The sequence below is a fragment of the Lucilia sericata genome, unplaced genomic scaffold (assembly GCF_015586225.1).
Source record: "Lucilia sericata isolate MDLA Ls3-8-SP2 unplaced genomic scaffold, ASM1558622v1 Contig001333F_arrow, whole genome shotgun sequence".
Classification (NCBI taxonomy): domain Eukaryota; kingdom Metazoa; phylum Arthropoda; class Insecta; order Diptera; family Calliphoridae; genus Lucilia; species Lucilia sericata.
The window spans coordinates 55001-70534 of NW_023995278.1; the positions used below are offsets into that span (position 1 = coordinate 55001).

General features: G+C 25.6%; 1 protein-coding gene across 3 annotated transcripts in view; it reads right to left on the minus strand.

The window, feature by feature from the left end:
- Positions 1–15534, minus strand: part of LOC119610995 (transcription factor HIVEP3) — a 62488-nt gene that overhangs the window by 15684 nt on the left and 31270 nt on the right. Inside the window, exon 1 of one of the 3 annotated variants that reach the window (XM_037966444.1) lies at positions 1632–1979. The exons of the other annotated variants lie outside the window; for them this stretch is intronic. The gene's annotated coding sequence lies outside the window, so the exon portion shown is untranslated. Of the gene's footprint in view, positions 1–1631; positions 1980–15534 lie in introns of those variants that run through there. 3 annotated transcript variants of the gene reach the window in all.

Below are 15534 nucleotides of genomic sequence, written 5' to 3' on the forward strand. Positions count from 1 at the left end.
TAAAAAAGAAGAAGACTATTGTAAATTTAATATGAAAATTAATGAAAACTTAAATTAAAAACAAAAAAATGTATTTTGAAGTGTCCATAATTTATACTAATCAATAAATAGAACATTTTAATGTTTATATTTATAAAAATTTTATTAATTTTTTTGCATCAGCTGTTTACAATTTTGCATTTCGTGCTTAAGATTAAACCACCTCCATTAGGCGCTTAAACTTGCAAACAAAATTAACTAATTGAGTACTCAAAAACATCTTTCGAGGATTAATTTTAATTTAATCGCTAATCTTTCACCTAAAGATTGGCTCTCATAGTTTAGATCTATGTCAGTTTTATTTCTAGTTTACTTCAGTCCTAGTTCTGTTCTAGTTCAGTTCTAGTTCAGTTCTAGTTCAGTTCTAGTTCAGTTCTAGTTCAGTTCTAGTTCAGTTCTAGTTCAGTTAACGTTTTTGTAGTATTTCACACATATTTTTGAAATTTATGGCGGGAAATATAAACATAAAAAACGTCTGTCTCCAAAAAATCCCATACATGTGAACAATACAAAGGTCAAGTGAAACTTCATCAATTGATTTTGATTAAAATCATAATAAAATAAAAAATATGGGGTTTTCAATTAAATTAAATTTGAAGTTTTTTGGGGGTTTTCACAAACCTATTAGAATTTAAGACACATTTTTGTTTATTTACTATTCTATTTGAACTTTGAAAAAATTTTTTAATAAAATCGCCTTACAATCCGATTAACACAAAAAAGTTAAGTTAAATATTCCGAAAAAATAAACATTTCATTTCAACACTAATATTGCACAGCATATAGAGAGTAAGTCCATTATAACAATATAAACGATCAAAGTACAAAAGTACAACACCCAGATAATTGTGTATAGAATATTTAATTTTATTATCAAGAAATATTAAATAAGAAGAAAAAAAAATAAACAAATAACGTTCATATTAAATGTCTATTAATTAAATGTACTGTGTGTTTATTAATATGGTTATAAATAATTTAATTAAATTTGAAATAAACTTGAAATTTTATAAAACAAATAAAAAATGCCAAAATTTTCTTTATTTACATTTTTTGTTTTGTTTTTTTCTTCTCTTGTTTTACACTTGTTACACAGTGAGTGTTTAAAATGAAGAAGAAGCAAGTTGGTTTTCATCTCTATATGGTTGTTGTTTTCGCTCCACCGGCATTCAACTTTTTTTCTTATAGCAACAACAACATTAATAATAACACTTAAATGACAAATAATAACAGCAACAAATAAAAAACACAGGGCTCCCTAAACGTAAACGTCATCTTTAGAAAAAAAAACAGAACAAACTGGTTTTGTTGTTATTTTTAGTATAAATTAGTGTTAATTATGTGAAAAGATTTATTTTTATTAAACACTAGTGTTATTTTAACTAAAATTTTACTTTTAATCATTTGCTAAATATTTTTTTAAACACAATGGGATAAAATGGTAAATTTATATTAAAAGCAAGTGATTTATAAAGATTTTGTCTAAGAGTTAAGACATTTTTATTTCGTAAGGAGATTTTCGTCAATTTATAAGTAGTTTTTTCGATTTTAACAAATTTTTATTAAAAATTTTATACACAACCAACACTTACTTAATTCACAAGTATTTTGCAAACAATTTTGAACACAAAACCATCACATTTAATCATTATTGATAGCAAAAGCTTATCATTTTCTTTAATTTTTTTAGAAAAACACTAATAATCATGTTGTGCTCTTTTTCATCATTATGAATATTTATTTAAATTGTTTTCATTAATTTTATAATGAAATATTTTTACACATTTATTTATGTTTGTGTGTGTGTTTATTTAGTTATATGGCGCGTTTCTTATTATTTTTATCATTTATTTATTATTTTTCATGAATTTTTTTCTTATACGTCAAAGAGGCGGTATCACTGTCAAACGTCTAATACATATGACTTCACATGCGAACGAAACGCGACTAGACGTATCAAAGAAATTCATTCAATTTCCAAGTAAATTTCAACAAAAAAATACGAACAGGCAGAGCAGGCAAAAAAAAAAAAACAACAAGTAAACAGCAGACAGGCACACTAGTGCCAAAGCTAAAACAAAAACAAAACAAATAAAACAGCTTTATAGTACAATAACAACAACAAGTAAACGCGTACACATTTGTACACACATGTGTATTAATAATAATCATAATAAACTCATACCTACTACAAACATACATACATATTTACACTCTCTACTAATACTCTGCACATAAAAGATATCATTAGCAAAGCACAACAGAACAGCAGATACAATAATAACAACAACAACAACAATCAAAGGAAGAAGATGAAGAATAATAAAAGCAACAACTTAATGCAAAATTGTATAGTACAACAGAACAACAAAGTAAAAACAGAAAATAAAAATATTTGCACGAAACTTATTCAAACATACATACCTACTTACATATTTATATACATAAGTATATACATTTGTAAATACATAACGACATGAAATTAATTACATATGTACGTATGTATATACATATTTATATTAAACAGAGGAGAGTCAAAAAAGTAAAATATGAGAACAAAAACAATTTAATATTAATCAGTAGCTGCTCCATACAAAGTGAGAGTCAATTTGTTTTAGGTCGTAAGCGACTTAAAAAAATACTCTACCTCGGTAATTGTGGAAACTTTTTCCTTTCTCTTTATACAGAAAATATGATACATATTCGTCCTTATTGGCAATAAGATGTGAAATTTTTGTTCCCAAGAAAAATGCATTTCTCTCGAAGGAAAACCTGAAATTCCTTTAAACTTTTCATTCACAATAGTTGATTACTTTTGTAACAGCTGTTTATTGTTTACACACTTTGAAAACATACATATGAAATTTTTTTCACTTGAACAAGAACAGAATTAATGAAAAATTTTGATGTGATTTAGAAATCCGCCTCCCAATTAGGCTAGGGTTTCTCTACGTCCTAACAAGGTCGAAAACTCTACTATCTTGAGAGAAAAAAGTCAAATATGAGAATTTGTACATCAAATTAGGAATAAGTAGGAAAATTACGAAAAGATCGACTTTTCATCAATTTTGATTATTTAAATACCCACTAAAAATTTAAATGAAAATTGTTGTTGCTTGGCTGTATATTAATATGTTTGTATAGGTATACCATGTATCTACTATATGCATATAAAACGTCAGTCAATAATAATAGAATTCAAAACGTAGTTTCTTCCTAAAAAACCACACAAACATCTGAACAACAACAGAAATATAATTAAACAAGTGTCGTTTACTGTTTGCGCGATGATGGCAGCCAGAAAAAGTTAACAATCGAATGAACGAATAAACGAACGAACGGCATTCCCCAAATAGTGGGGAGAAGGTTAAAAACACACAACAGCAAGAAAACAAAAACAAAACAATATCAGCAGAAAATACAATAAATTTTAAACGATACACATACAATACACACACGACGAAACGAGCAACGCAGCAAGTATTAAAAAATTATAACAAAAACAACAAGAACAACAAAAAGATTTAAAGGCGAATACCACAAATTTCACACTTACTCATAGTAGAGTGTGCAATACAAAAATATATACAACAAAGAAGACGACAGACCAACGAATTAACGAACGGACAGACAGACGACTACACACAATAAAACTGAAAACACACGTCTAAAAATTCGAAATACAAACAATATTAAAAAAAAGAAATAACAACACAAAAGGCAAAAACAAAAATAATATACAAAGGCAATATACACTGCCACATACTTATAGATAAATTGCAAAACAACAAAAAAGCTGACTAACAACTAAAATTGTTGAAGGTTCGGGGAGCACCATACACAAATAAAAACAAAACAAACAATCAAGCAAGAAATGAAAAAAAACGAATGAGCAACAACACGATGATGATTAAAGTAAATAGAAACTTAATATACATACATACATATGTATGTATGTATTTATGTATGTATGTTTAAATGTACAATATAAAAAACGTAGAGATAAAAAAATAAATGGCGAACATCGATGAAAAGAGAAGAGCAACAATTGTGTTTTTGTATCAAGAAGAAAAAAATATAACCTCTTATGACTGTTGCTATTGTTGTGCTGTTTTTTTGATAATTCTTTTAGTAATTGATAATAATAAATAAACACAGACATACAGACTAACATAATTTATTCATACGTATGTATATACATATTTAGTAATTTATTAAAAAACCCTGCGGTCTTAAAGTTGATCATTAACTGAAAACGTTTTGCAAATGATTTTTGTTTAAAATAGGTAGTTTTTTTTAATTAAATTTAAAATTTTGTTAATTAAACACAAAAAAGTTTTCCTTTTAAACTGCCGGGTTATTATACTCATCAATATGTATCATTATTATCATAATCGTTAGCGTTAATAAAACGAAACCCAGAAAATCTAGTTGGACATTTTAATTGTTTTTGTTTACACACATTTTTCTATATACATACATAAATGGTATTGTGTATTTATTTGTTGTTATTTTAGCTGCTGCGTCATTTTATACAAATAATAATAACAAAAAAACTCAACAGCAAATAAATGTACATAAGTATGTATGTTTGTTTAAATAAACAACAATGGTCAAATGTACGAGACATTACACAACAAGAACAACAAAAACTGTTGAAGTTTTTTTTTTTCCACTCGCTCTTATTAAATTTGTATAGTATAGTTTTTTCTTAATCTTAATTAAAGAAATAAACAGTTTCTTACGTTTCAGTGTTGCCAGTGGGAGTACATATTTGTCTACTTTCTAACGAAACGTCAATTCAATAGAAATGAGGAAACCCTCTTACTAATGGTGTTGTGCTTTTGCATTAACACACATGCATAAGTACATAAGTATTTGTTTTTGTTTGGGAGTTTGTAAACAATGTTGCCAATTTACATGTATTATGGCATCTCATTAGAACTATTTTCATTAAACACTCTGGTTACCCTAAAATCTTATAGTTTCTTTTAGTTTAGTTTTCTTTTAACTAAGTGAACATTTCTACGCATTGCTTTTTAGTTAAGTTTATAATATAAATAAAAAGTGGAAAAAATGTATTAATATTTTAATCTAAAAGTTAAGTGTTAAATAAGTTTCTAGGAAATCCTTTAAATTCCAATGAAATTAATAATAAAATAACAATAACTAACTAAATAAAATAAACAAACAAAAAGTGCAACTGCTAATGTTTTTTTTTTAAGTGAATAAACAAAAACAAACCTAAATATGTGTGTAATTTATAAATTAATGAGGAAAATACCAAATAACAAAGTGAAATGTTTTGTATATTGATGGAGAAGGTGCTGCGCACACGTTTTAACAAACTCCAATAAGAGTCATGGAGACTTAACTGGGTAAGTGTTTGCAGAATTTTTGTCATCATGGGTGTGTATACCATAAAAGGCTTTACACATTGCCTCTTTTTCTATGATGCCACAATTTGGCGCATTTTTGTTGTTATACCATCTTCCCAGAATTCTCCTTAAAAGATTTTTGCTTTTTGTTTTGAATGTTTATTTGTGGAGCCGTCCGTCAATGGTGCGGGTGTTTAATATTTTCAAATGTTTACATTATGAACACATTTTCTGTTTTCATTTGTTTTTGATGATGATCGTATAAACAAAACAAAAATCATTGTATGTATTTGCATGTATCTATGTACTGCTGTTGCTGTCATGTATAATTTCATATTAAAGGGAATGCCTGTCGGACTAAACGACTGACTGAATGACTGGCTGCTGCTAGGTTGGCCCCCGTTTCTCATTCTAATGAGTTTTCGTGTCGCCAGTTAGTCGTGCTTTGTCAAGTGCATGATGTGTTAGTATTTATTATTAACATTGGTATTCAGTTGTTGTTAGGTTTTAATAAATATTTATTTGTTTATGAAACAAATTCTTTAACATTAAATGTTTTATAAATACCAGAAATAAAACAATTTATTATTTTAAAATCAATTATAAAACAGTTCTAGTTCAGTTGTGGTTCAGTACTAATTCAGTTCTAGTTCAGATCTAGTTCAGTTCTAGTTCAGTTCTAGTTCAGTTCTAGTTCAGTTCTAGTTCAGTTCTAGTTCAGTTCTAGTTCAGTTCTAGTTCAGTTATAGTTCAGTTCTAGTTCAGTTCTAGCTCAGTTCTAGTTCAGTTCTAGTTCAGTTCTAGTTCAGTTCAAGTTATGTTCAAGTTATGTTCTAGTTCAGTTCTAGTTCAGTTCTAGTTCAGTTCTAGTTCAGTTCTAGTTCAGTTCTAGTTCAGTTCTAGTTCAATTCTAGTTCAATTCTAGTTCAGTTCTAGTTCAGTTCTAGTTCAGTTCTAGTTCAATTCTAGTTCAGTTCTAGTTCAGTTCTAGTTCAGTTCTAGTTCAGTTCTAGTTCAGTTCTAGTTCAGTTCTAGTTCAGTTCTAGTTCAGTTCTAGTTCAGTTCTAGTTCAGTTCTAGTTCAGTTCTAGTTCAGTTCTAGTTCAGTTCTAGTTCAGTTCTAGTTCAGTTCTAGTTCAGTTCTAGTTCAGTTCTAGTTCAGTTCTAGTTCAGTTCTAGTTCAGTTCTAGTTCAGTTCTAGTTCAGTTCTAGTTCAGTTCTAGTTCTAGTTCAGTTCTAGTTCAGTTCTAGTTCAGTTCTAGTTCAGTTCTAGTTCAGTTCTAGTTCAGTTCTATTTCGGAATAAGTCATGAACGCAATCGACTTATTCACAGTGGGGGAACTTTGAAAAATATTGAAAAATAAATCTTCAAAATTTTTAGATTTATTTGTTGAGAAAAACATTTTCTACTAATGTCAAAATTTTTAACAGGAAATTCCCAAAACATGACGTAAAAGATGAGCACATTTTTTCAACTGAAAATAATATTTTGATTTAAAAAAAGAATATCGCAGAAAAATAAAATCATTAATTTTTTCAAATTTATCTATACTAAACAAAATGAGTTCATGTGTACTATAACTCATATACATATAAATAAAATTAAATTTAATAAAAACAGTATTAAAAATTTAATGCAAAATACACACAAAAAAATCACTCAAATCAAATAAATAAAACGTCAAACATTTAGAGAAAATTTTCAAAACCCAAAATAAATTGGCACATATTTCAAAACAAAAACAAACCCACAAATATTAGAAAAATATTTAGAAAAATCTACTTTTAAGTGGGTGTAAAGGATGTTGTTTGAAAAACAAAAAAAGAAACAAAAATATTAAAAAACCCACGACAAATCATTAAAATTTTTTGAATGAAATTTTTAACTTTTGTTTATATTATCAAAAAAAAGGTAAGCAAAATGTCGACATTTTGCAACATTTGTTTAATTTTATTTGAAATTTTAAGAAAATTTTAATGAAAATCTATTTTTCTCTTAAAGCTGTTGGGTGTTGAAAATTAGATCATTTAGTTAGACATTCTTATTTTGTGTTTATTTATTTTTTATATACAAATAGTTTTGTTTCGTTTTCTTATTATATTTGTTGAAAATCTGTTCAATTTAAATAGCAACGAATTTATTTTGGCACTTAATTGTAATTGTGTTCTTATTCGAATTTATTTTTAACAATTTGTCTACGTAGTAAGAAATAAGAAAATTGTGAAAATGTTTTTTTATTTTTTGGTATTTTTTTTCTAAAATTGATTTGATGTTTCGGTAAAATTATAATAGATTTAGATAGATCAGTTTGTTAAATGTTTAGTTTAAAGCATTTAATGAAATTTCTGTGACTATTTATATTTATTTAGCATAAACAAATTTAAATCGAGCATAAGAAATTTAAAATTTTTTTAGAATTTGTTTAATGAAACTTTGTAAAATTTAAAATATTTTGTTTCCATTTGATACTATATAGGATTATATCACAGATCTTTCCGTTTTTGCTCAAAAATTTGTAGGTTTTCAATAAAAACGTTTTTAGAAGGTTTTCTATATAAAATAATCTGTATAACAGTTTATTTTTTTAAATTTTCAGCAGAACAGTTTATGTTTAAACAAAAAATTTGTTATAACAGATTTTTCCTCTACCAAATTGTCTTTATAACAGTATTTTTCTACAAAGAATTTTGAGTATAACAGTTTTTTTTCTGTAGAAAATTGTCTTTATAGCAGTTTTTAAAGAAATGTTTGAGTAAAACAGTTTTTTCAATAGAAAATTTCGATTATAACAGTTTTCTAGTAGAAAATTATGTATATAACAGTTTTTTTCGAAAAATCGATTATAACAGTTTTTTATTAAAAATTTTTTTGTATAACAGTTTTTTTCTAAAGAAATTTTTGCGTTTTCTTCTACAGAAACTTGTCATTATAACAGTTTATCTAAAAAATTTTGATTATAACACTTTTTCCAAACCAAATTTGTATTATAACAGTTTTTTAATAAAATATTGTGTATATAACAGTTATTCAAAGAAAGTTTTGAATATAACAGTTTTTTTCTGAAGAAAATATTGATTATAACGGTTTGTATAAGCAAAATTGTTAGTATACAAGTTTTTTCTAAACATAATTGTCAGTATAACAGTTTTTCTTAGAGAAAAATAATCAGTATAACAGTTTTTCTTAAAGAACATTTTGAGTATAACAGTTTCTTATAAACCAAATCTGTATTATAATGAATTATATGTTGAATATAACAGTTTTTTATAAAGAAAATTTTGATTATAACTGTTTTTTTTTAAATATATTGTGTGTATAACAGTTTTCTCTAAAGAAGATTGTCAATAGATCAGTTTTTCAAAAGAACATTTCTTGTATAACAGTTTTTCCTAAAGAAAACTGTCAGTATAGCAGTTTCTTCCGAATAACATTTAGAGTATAACAGTTTTATTCTTTCTTAAAGAAATTTGTCTTGATAACAGTTTTTCCTAGAGATAATTTTGAGTAAACAATTTTTCCTAAAGAAAATTTACAGTATAATAAAATTTTGTTATACTTGAAGAAAGTTATGAGTATAACAGTTTCGTAAAGAAAATTGTCAATAAAACAGTTTTCTTCTATGGAATATTGTATTTATAACAGTTTCTTAAAAAGAAAATTTTCTTATATTTACAGAAAGATATGAGTATAACAGTTTCGTTAAGAAAATTGCCAGTATAACAGTTTCTTTTTTTAATTAATATTTCGAGTATAACAGTTTTTCAATAGAATATTATATGTATGTATACTAGTTTTTCTCAAGAACATTTTGAGTATAACAGTTTTCTTCTATGGAAAAATGTGTTTATAACAGTGTCTTATATATAAAATTTTGTTATATTTAAAGAAAGTTATGAGTATAATAGTTTCGTAAAGAAAATTGTTAGTATAACAGTTTTTTTTAAATAATATTTTGAGTATAACAGTTTTTCAATATAATATTATGTTTAAAATAGTTTTTCTTAAGGATAGTTTTCAGTATAACAGTTTTTAAAGAACATATTCTGTATAATATAATATGTATAACAGTTTTTCTCAAGAACATTTTGAGTATAGCAGTTTTCTTCTATGGAAAAATGTGTTTATAACAGTTACTTATAAAGAAAATTTTGATATACTTAAAAAAAATTATGAGTATAACAGTTTCGTATAGAAAATTGTCAGTATAACAGTTTCGTTTTCTAAATAATATTTCAATTATAACAGTTTTTCAATAGAATTTTCAGTATAACAGTTTTTAAAGAATATTTTTTGTATAATATAATATGTATAACAGTTTTTCTGAAGAACATTTTGACTATAACAGTTTCCTTCTATGGAAAGTTGTGTTTATAACAGTTACTTATAAAGAAAATTTGGTTATACTTAATGAAAATAATGAGTATTACAGTTTCGTAAAGAAAATTGTTTCTTTTTCTAAATAATATTTCGATTATAACAGTTTTTCAATAGAATATTATGTTTATAACAGTTTTTCTTGAGAATATTTTCAGTATAACAGTTTTTAAAGAATATTTTTTGTATAATATAATATGTATAACAGTTTTCTTCTATGGAAAATTGTATTTATAACAGTTTGTTATAATTCAAAAAATTATGAGTTTCGTAAAGAAAATTGTCATTATAACAGTTTTTTTTAAACAATATTTTGAGTGTAACAGTTTTTCAACAGAATATTTTGTTTATAATAGTTTTTCTTAAGAACCTTTTCAGTATAACAGTTTTTAAAGAACATTTTCTGTGTAACAGTTTTTTCTTGAAATGTTTGTTTAAAATCCCTTGATTGTCAATATAACAGCTTTTTCTAAATAATAATTTGAGTATAACAGTTTTCCAAAAGAAAATTATGTTTATAACAGTTTTTCTTAAAAACATTTTCAGTATAACAGTTTTTTTTTTCTTGAAATATTTCCGTAAAAAATGCCTTGATAAAGAAAATTTTGTTATGCTTATGATTATAACAGTTTCGTAAAGAAAATTGTTGTTAAAACAGTTTTTTTCTAAATAATATTTTGAGTATAACAGTTTTTCAATAGAATATTATGTTTATAACAGTTTCTCTTAAGAACAGTTTCAGTATGACAGGTTTTAAAGAACATTTTCTGTGTAACTGTTTTTTCTTGAAATGTTTCCGTAAAAAAAACCCCTTGATTGTGAGTATAACAGTTTTTTCTTAAGAACATTTTGAGTATAACAGTTCTCTTCTATGAAGAATTGTGTTTATAACAGTTTTTCTTAAAAACATTTTCAGTATAACAGTTTTTAAAATACTTTTTCTGTGTAACAATTTTTTCTTGAAATGTTCCCCCAAAAAATCCCTTAATAGGTACTTTACTAATCGAATAAAGTACTTTTTTTCCATACATACCAATTTTCCCATTTACCAGCTCTGTTATAAAATTAAAAACATTCCGTTACTTGCTATTGGTTTTTATTATTGTGCCCAATTAAGCATATTAAGCTGTCGTTTTTTTCTCAAATTCTACATTTTATGTGCTACAATGTAAAATTTAATGGAATTTCTTAAACAAAACAAAAAAACAAACTTACGCACTCGAAAAAAAGTTCGCTTGTATTTTTTTTACATATTTAAATGAAGAACAAACAACAAACATGACGCAGTAGGGGGTCAAATCAATTTATGAACAAAACACTCATAAATTAACGCGAAAAGAAAACAAACTCACTCATCAAACGGGTATTTTTTCTCGCTTTTTTGCAAAAATACTAAACAAGCAACAACTATGCCACCATATGTACTAGATAAGCAGCAGAGAGTGTTGGTCAAAAAGTTTAGAAAAACAACAAAAAAAGAGGAAAAATAAAACGCCTAAATGTATTTATTTTACTAAAGATATTGTACTATGCAGCTGTTTTTCCTACAACAAGTTTAATCGAAAACAATTTAAATAAGCGTGGGTTGTATGTATGAGTGTTTGTTTGTTTGTGCTATAGAGCGAGAGCATGTTTTAGTATGGAGTAAGAAGCTATAATAAAAGGGGGTATTCCTAAAACAAGAAAAAAATTAAAACATAATAACAACAACAATATCTACAATATTAAAAAAATATAAGAAACAAGTATTTTTTATGTACAAAAACAACCATGCTTACATACCAACAACAACAATAATAAATGAATAATAACAGCGCCACAGTGATATTACATGCTGATAAAGTGAGAAAGAGAAGTATAACAGCAAATGCCTTTACTCTCTTACACTTTGGTTGTTTAGATAGTGTATTATGTCTGTATGCATGTGTGTGCCTAAAAAAAAACTACATACCAATACAAACCAAGAGGTATTTCCTCACGAAATTTATTTACAAAACACTCGTATTTATTCGTACATTTTTCATTATATTTTTTTGTAATTGCTACGTTCATATTTAAAGTGTTATATGTATTTAGTTGTTGTTGTTTAACAGTTTTATTTTCAATATGCATGAGCGTCTTTATGTGTGTGTGTGTGTGTGTTTGCTTTTGGGTTTAATTATCAAAATGACCTTCTTATTAATTATTATCTTTATGATGCATAATAATTTACTTACATTTTATTTACTCTTTGTTTTTATTTCTAATATCTACATACTCTTCTTCATCTTCTTTGGTAAATGTTTGTTCCTTTTGTACCATAGTTTTAAGTGGATTTAGTTTTTGATTTTGAAAATTCTTTTAACGGCTTTAAACACACACACACACATACATAAGAGTTTAAAAAGAAAAGTAATTGCTGTTTGGTATAAAATAAAATCCTATTGTATGTTAAATTTATAATATTGTAGCGTAGCAGGTATCCTGGCGCCGTTTTAATGACCTGTACATGCAACAAGTCACTAGTAGGTAGAGAGAACATACAGACAAGCTGACAATAATGTTAGTAATTATAGCACGATTTCGAAATTATCAAAGCAATAGCTATAAGTTAACAAGATTTCTATAGAAAATTTATTTGTATAACACTTTTTTTATATGAACACATTGGTATAACAGTTTTCTATAAAGAAAATTTTGGTTACAACTATTATCTTTTGTAGAAATTTTTCTTTATATTAGTTCTTTCTAAAGTAAATTTTTGTATATAACAGATTTTTTCATAAAATTTTTTTGTATAACAGTTTTTTCCCAAAAATTCTAGTATAACAGTTTTTTGTTAAGAACATTTTGAAATTTTAAGTTTTTCCTAAGAAAATTGTCTGTTTAACAGTTTTTTTTCTAAAGAAATACTTGCGTATAATAGTTTTTTCAAAAGAAAATTTCGATTTTAGCAGTTGTTTTGAAATAAAATTGTGTGTTTAATAGTTTTGAAAAGAAAATTTTGAGTATTCCAATCTTTTTCTACAGAAAATTGCCTTTTTAACAGTTTTTATACACAATTTTTTGAGTATAACAGTTTTTCAATGGAAAATTGCTGTAGAATAGATTTTTCGAAAGAAAATTTTCTGTATAAAATTTTTTTTCTATAAAAAATGGTCTTTAACATTTTTTTCTATAGAAATTTTTGAGTATAACAGTTTTTCGAATAGAACATTTTCAATGCAACAGTTTTTCAATAGAAAATTTTCCATATAACAGTTTATGCTAAAGAAAAAATTGAGTACAAAACTTTTCTACAGAAATTTTTGAGTATAACAGTTTTTCCAAAAGAATATATCGATTCCAACAGTTTTTTTATTAGGAAATTGTTTGTATAACAGTTTTTCCTATAGAAATTTTTGTGTAACAGTTTTTATAGAAAATTCTGTGTGTAACTGTTTTTTCTAAAGAAAAAAAACTGTAGTATAAAAGTCTAAATTCAAATAATACACATAAAATATTGGATTTTATTTATTTTTGTTTTATTTTTCATAAAAATTACATAACGGAACAAAATATAATAAATGTGTATTATTTTAAATAAATTTCTTGTACATAAACAGGCATAAAAGGGACATATTTACGTATATGAATTGTTAATTTTGAAAGTATCGTGAGTCCAATGGTTGAAATGAGATATATGTAGAAGGTTTTAAATTTTAATGTTTTTAAAAAGATATGTGCCAAAGACAATTTGCAATTTACATATGTGTTCTAAAATGTGTTAAAATGTTCAGATTACATAAAACCTTTATTAGAAACTTGAATGGAATATACCACAATTCTCTAATTTATAATTTTCTCTTAAAAATTAGAATAGTTATCCTTAAACCCATTGTTTGGAATGTGGAGTCACACTACTTTCAAAATTAACAGTTAATACATACATATGTATATAAATATCATTTTACTTATTAAAAAATCCATCATTTAACATCGATGTTTATTACTTTGTAAAATGATTCTTACGGCTTTTTCAATAACAGCGCTTTTGAGGCTTCAATATTGTTCTCAGCAGAGTTATTGTCTGGAACTAATAAAATACTTTCCTCATTGGCGTTATCATCCAATTTAATTTCTTATCTTGGGTCATCAAAATTCCAATAAAATAAATTAATAACACTAAATAATTGTTGATTTGTAAATACACATGCAGTAAATTGTGTGTATAGGATTTTTAAAAATACAAAACACTTGTAATAAATACAAAAAAACTTCAAAATTACTGAGAACCAAAATTCCCATAAAAAATGCGTTATTCGTACTATCGAACAGAAAAATTGTGACTTTATTCGTACTATAGAGTAGACAATGCAACAATTTTGCCATTCGTATTATTGGACATTCGTAATAAAGAGTATACGTACTATTGGACGTCCACTGTATTTATAACAGTTTTTTTCTATAGAAATTTTAGAGTATAACATTTTTTTGCAACGAAATTGTTGATTACAACAATTTTTTAATATATAATTGTGTGTATAACAGTTTTTCTAACGAAACATTTTAGTATAACAGTTTCTTTTCTATAGACATTTTTGGGTATAACAGTTTTTTGAAAAGAAAATTTCGATTTTAATAGTTTTTCAATAGTAAATTGTGTGTATAACAGTGTTTTTCAAAGAAAAACATGAGTATAACAGCTTTCTCCAAAGAAAATTTCAAGTAGAACAGTGTTTTTTCTATAGACATTTTTGGATATAACAGTTTTTCGAAAAGAAAATTTTGATTATAACAGTTTTTCAATAGTAAATTGTTTGTATAACAAGAAAAAATTTGAGTATAACAGTTTTCTCCAAAGGAACTTTCAGGTAGAACAGTGTTCTTCGAAAGAAAATTGTCTTTATAACACTTTATCTTTAGAAATGTTTGAGTATAAAATTTTAAAAATGTGTGTATAACAGTTTTTTCTAAATAATATTATGAGTATAACAGTTTTATTCTATAGAATTTAGTATTTATTACAGATTGTTTCTATAGAACATTTTCTTTATTACAATTTTTTATAACGAAAATTTGTATTATAACAGATTTTTTTAATGATAATTTTGAGTATAACAGTTTTTCATAAGAAAACGAACGAATTCTTTGGGAAATCTTGAACCGGCGAAACATTTCTTTAGCAAATCTTGAGTTGGTGAAAGATTTCTTTCGAAAATTTTGAGCTGTTTAAAGATTTCTTTAGGAAATCTTGAGCAAGAGAAAGATTTTATAGGAAGTCTTGAGCTGGTGAAAGATTTCTTTAGGAAATCTTGAGTTCTTGAATTCTAGATCTGAAGAAGAATCTTGATCTAATGTTTAATCTTGAGCTAGTGTAACATTTCTTTAGAAAATCTTGAGCTGCTGAAAGATTTCTTTCGGAAACCTTGAGCTGTTGCAAGATTTCTTTAGGAAATCGACCTGGTGAACGATATCTTTAGGATCTTGAGCTGATGAAAGATTTCATTAGGAAATCTTGAGTTCTTGAGTGTTTATAGTTCAAGATCTGCAGAAGAATCGTGATCTAATGTTTGAGCTATCTTGAGCTAGTGAAAGATTTCTTTAGGAAATGTTGAGCTGTTAAATGTTTTCTTTTGGAAATTTTGAGTTGGTCAAAGATATATTTTAGAAATCTTGAGCTGGTGGAAAATTTCTTTAGATATTCTTTAGCTAGTAAATGCTTCCTTCGGAAATTTTGATCTGATGAAAGATTTCTTTAGAAAACATTGAGCTGGTGAAAGAC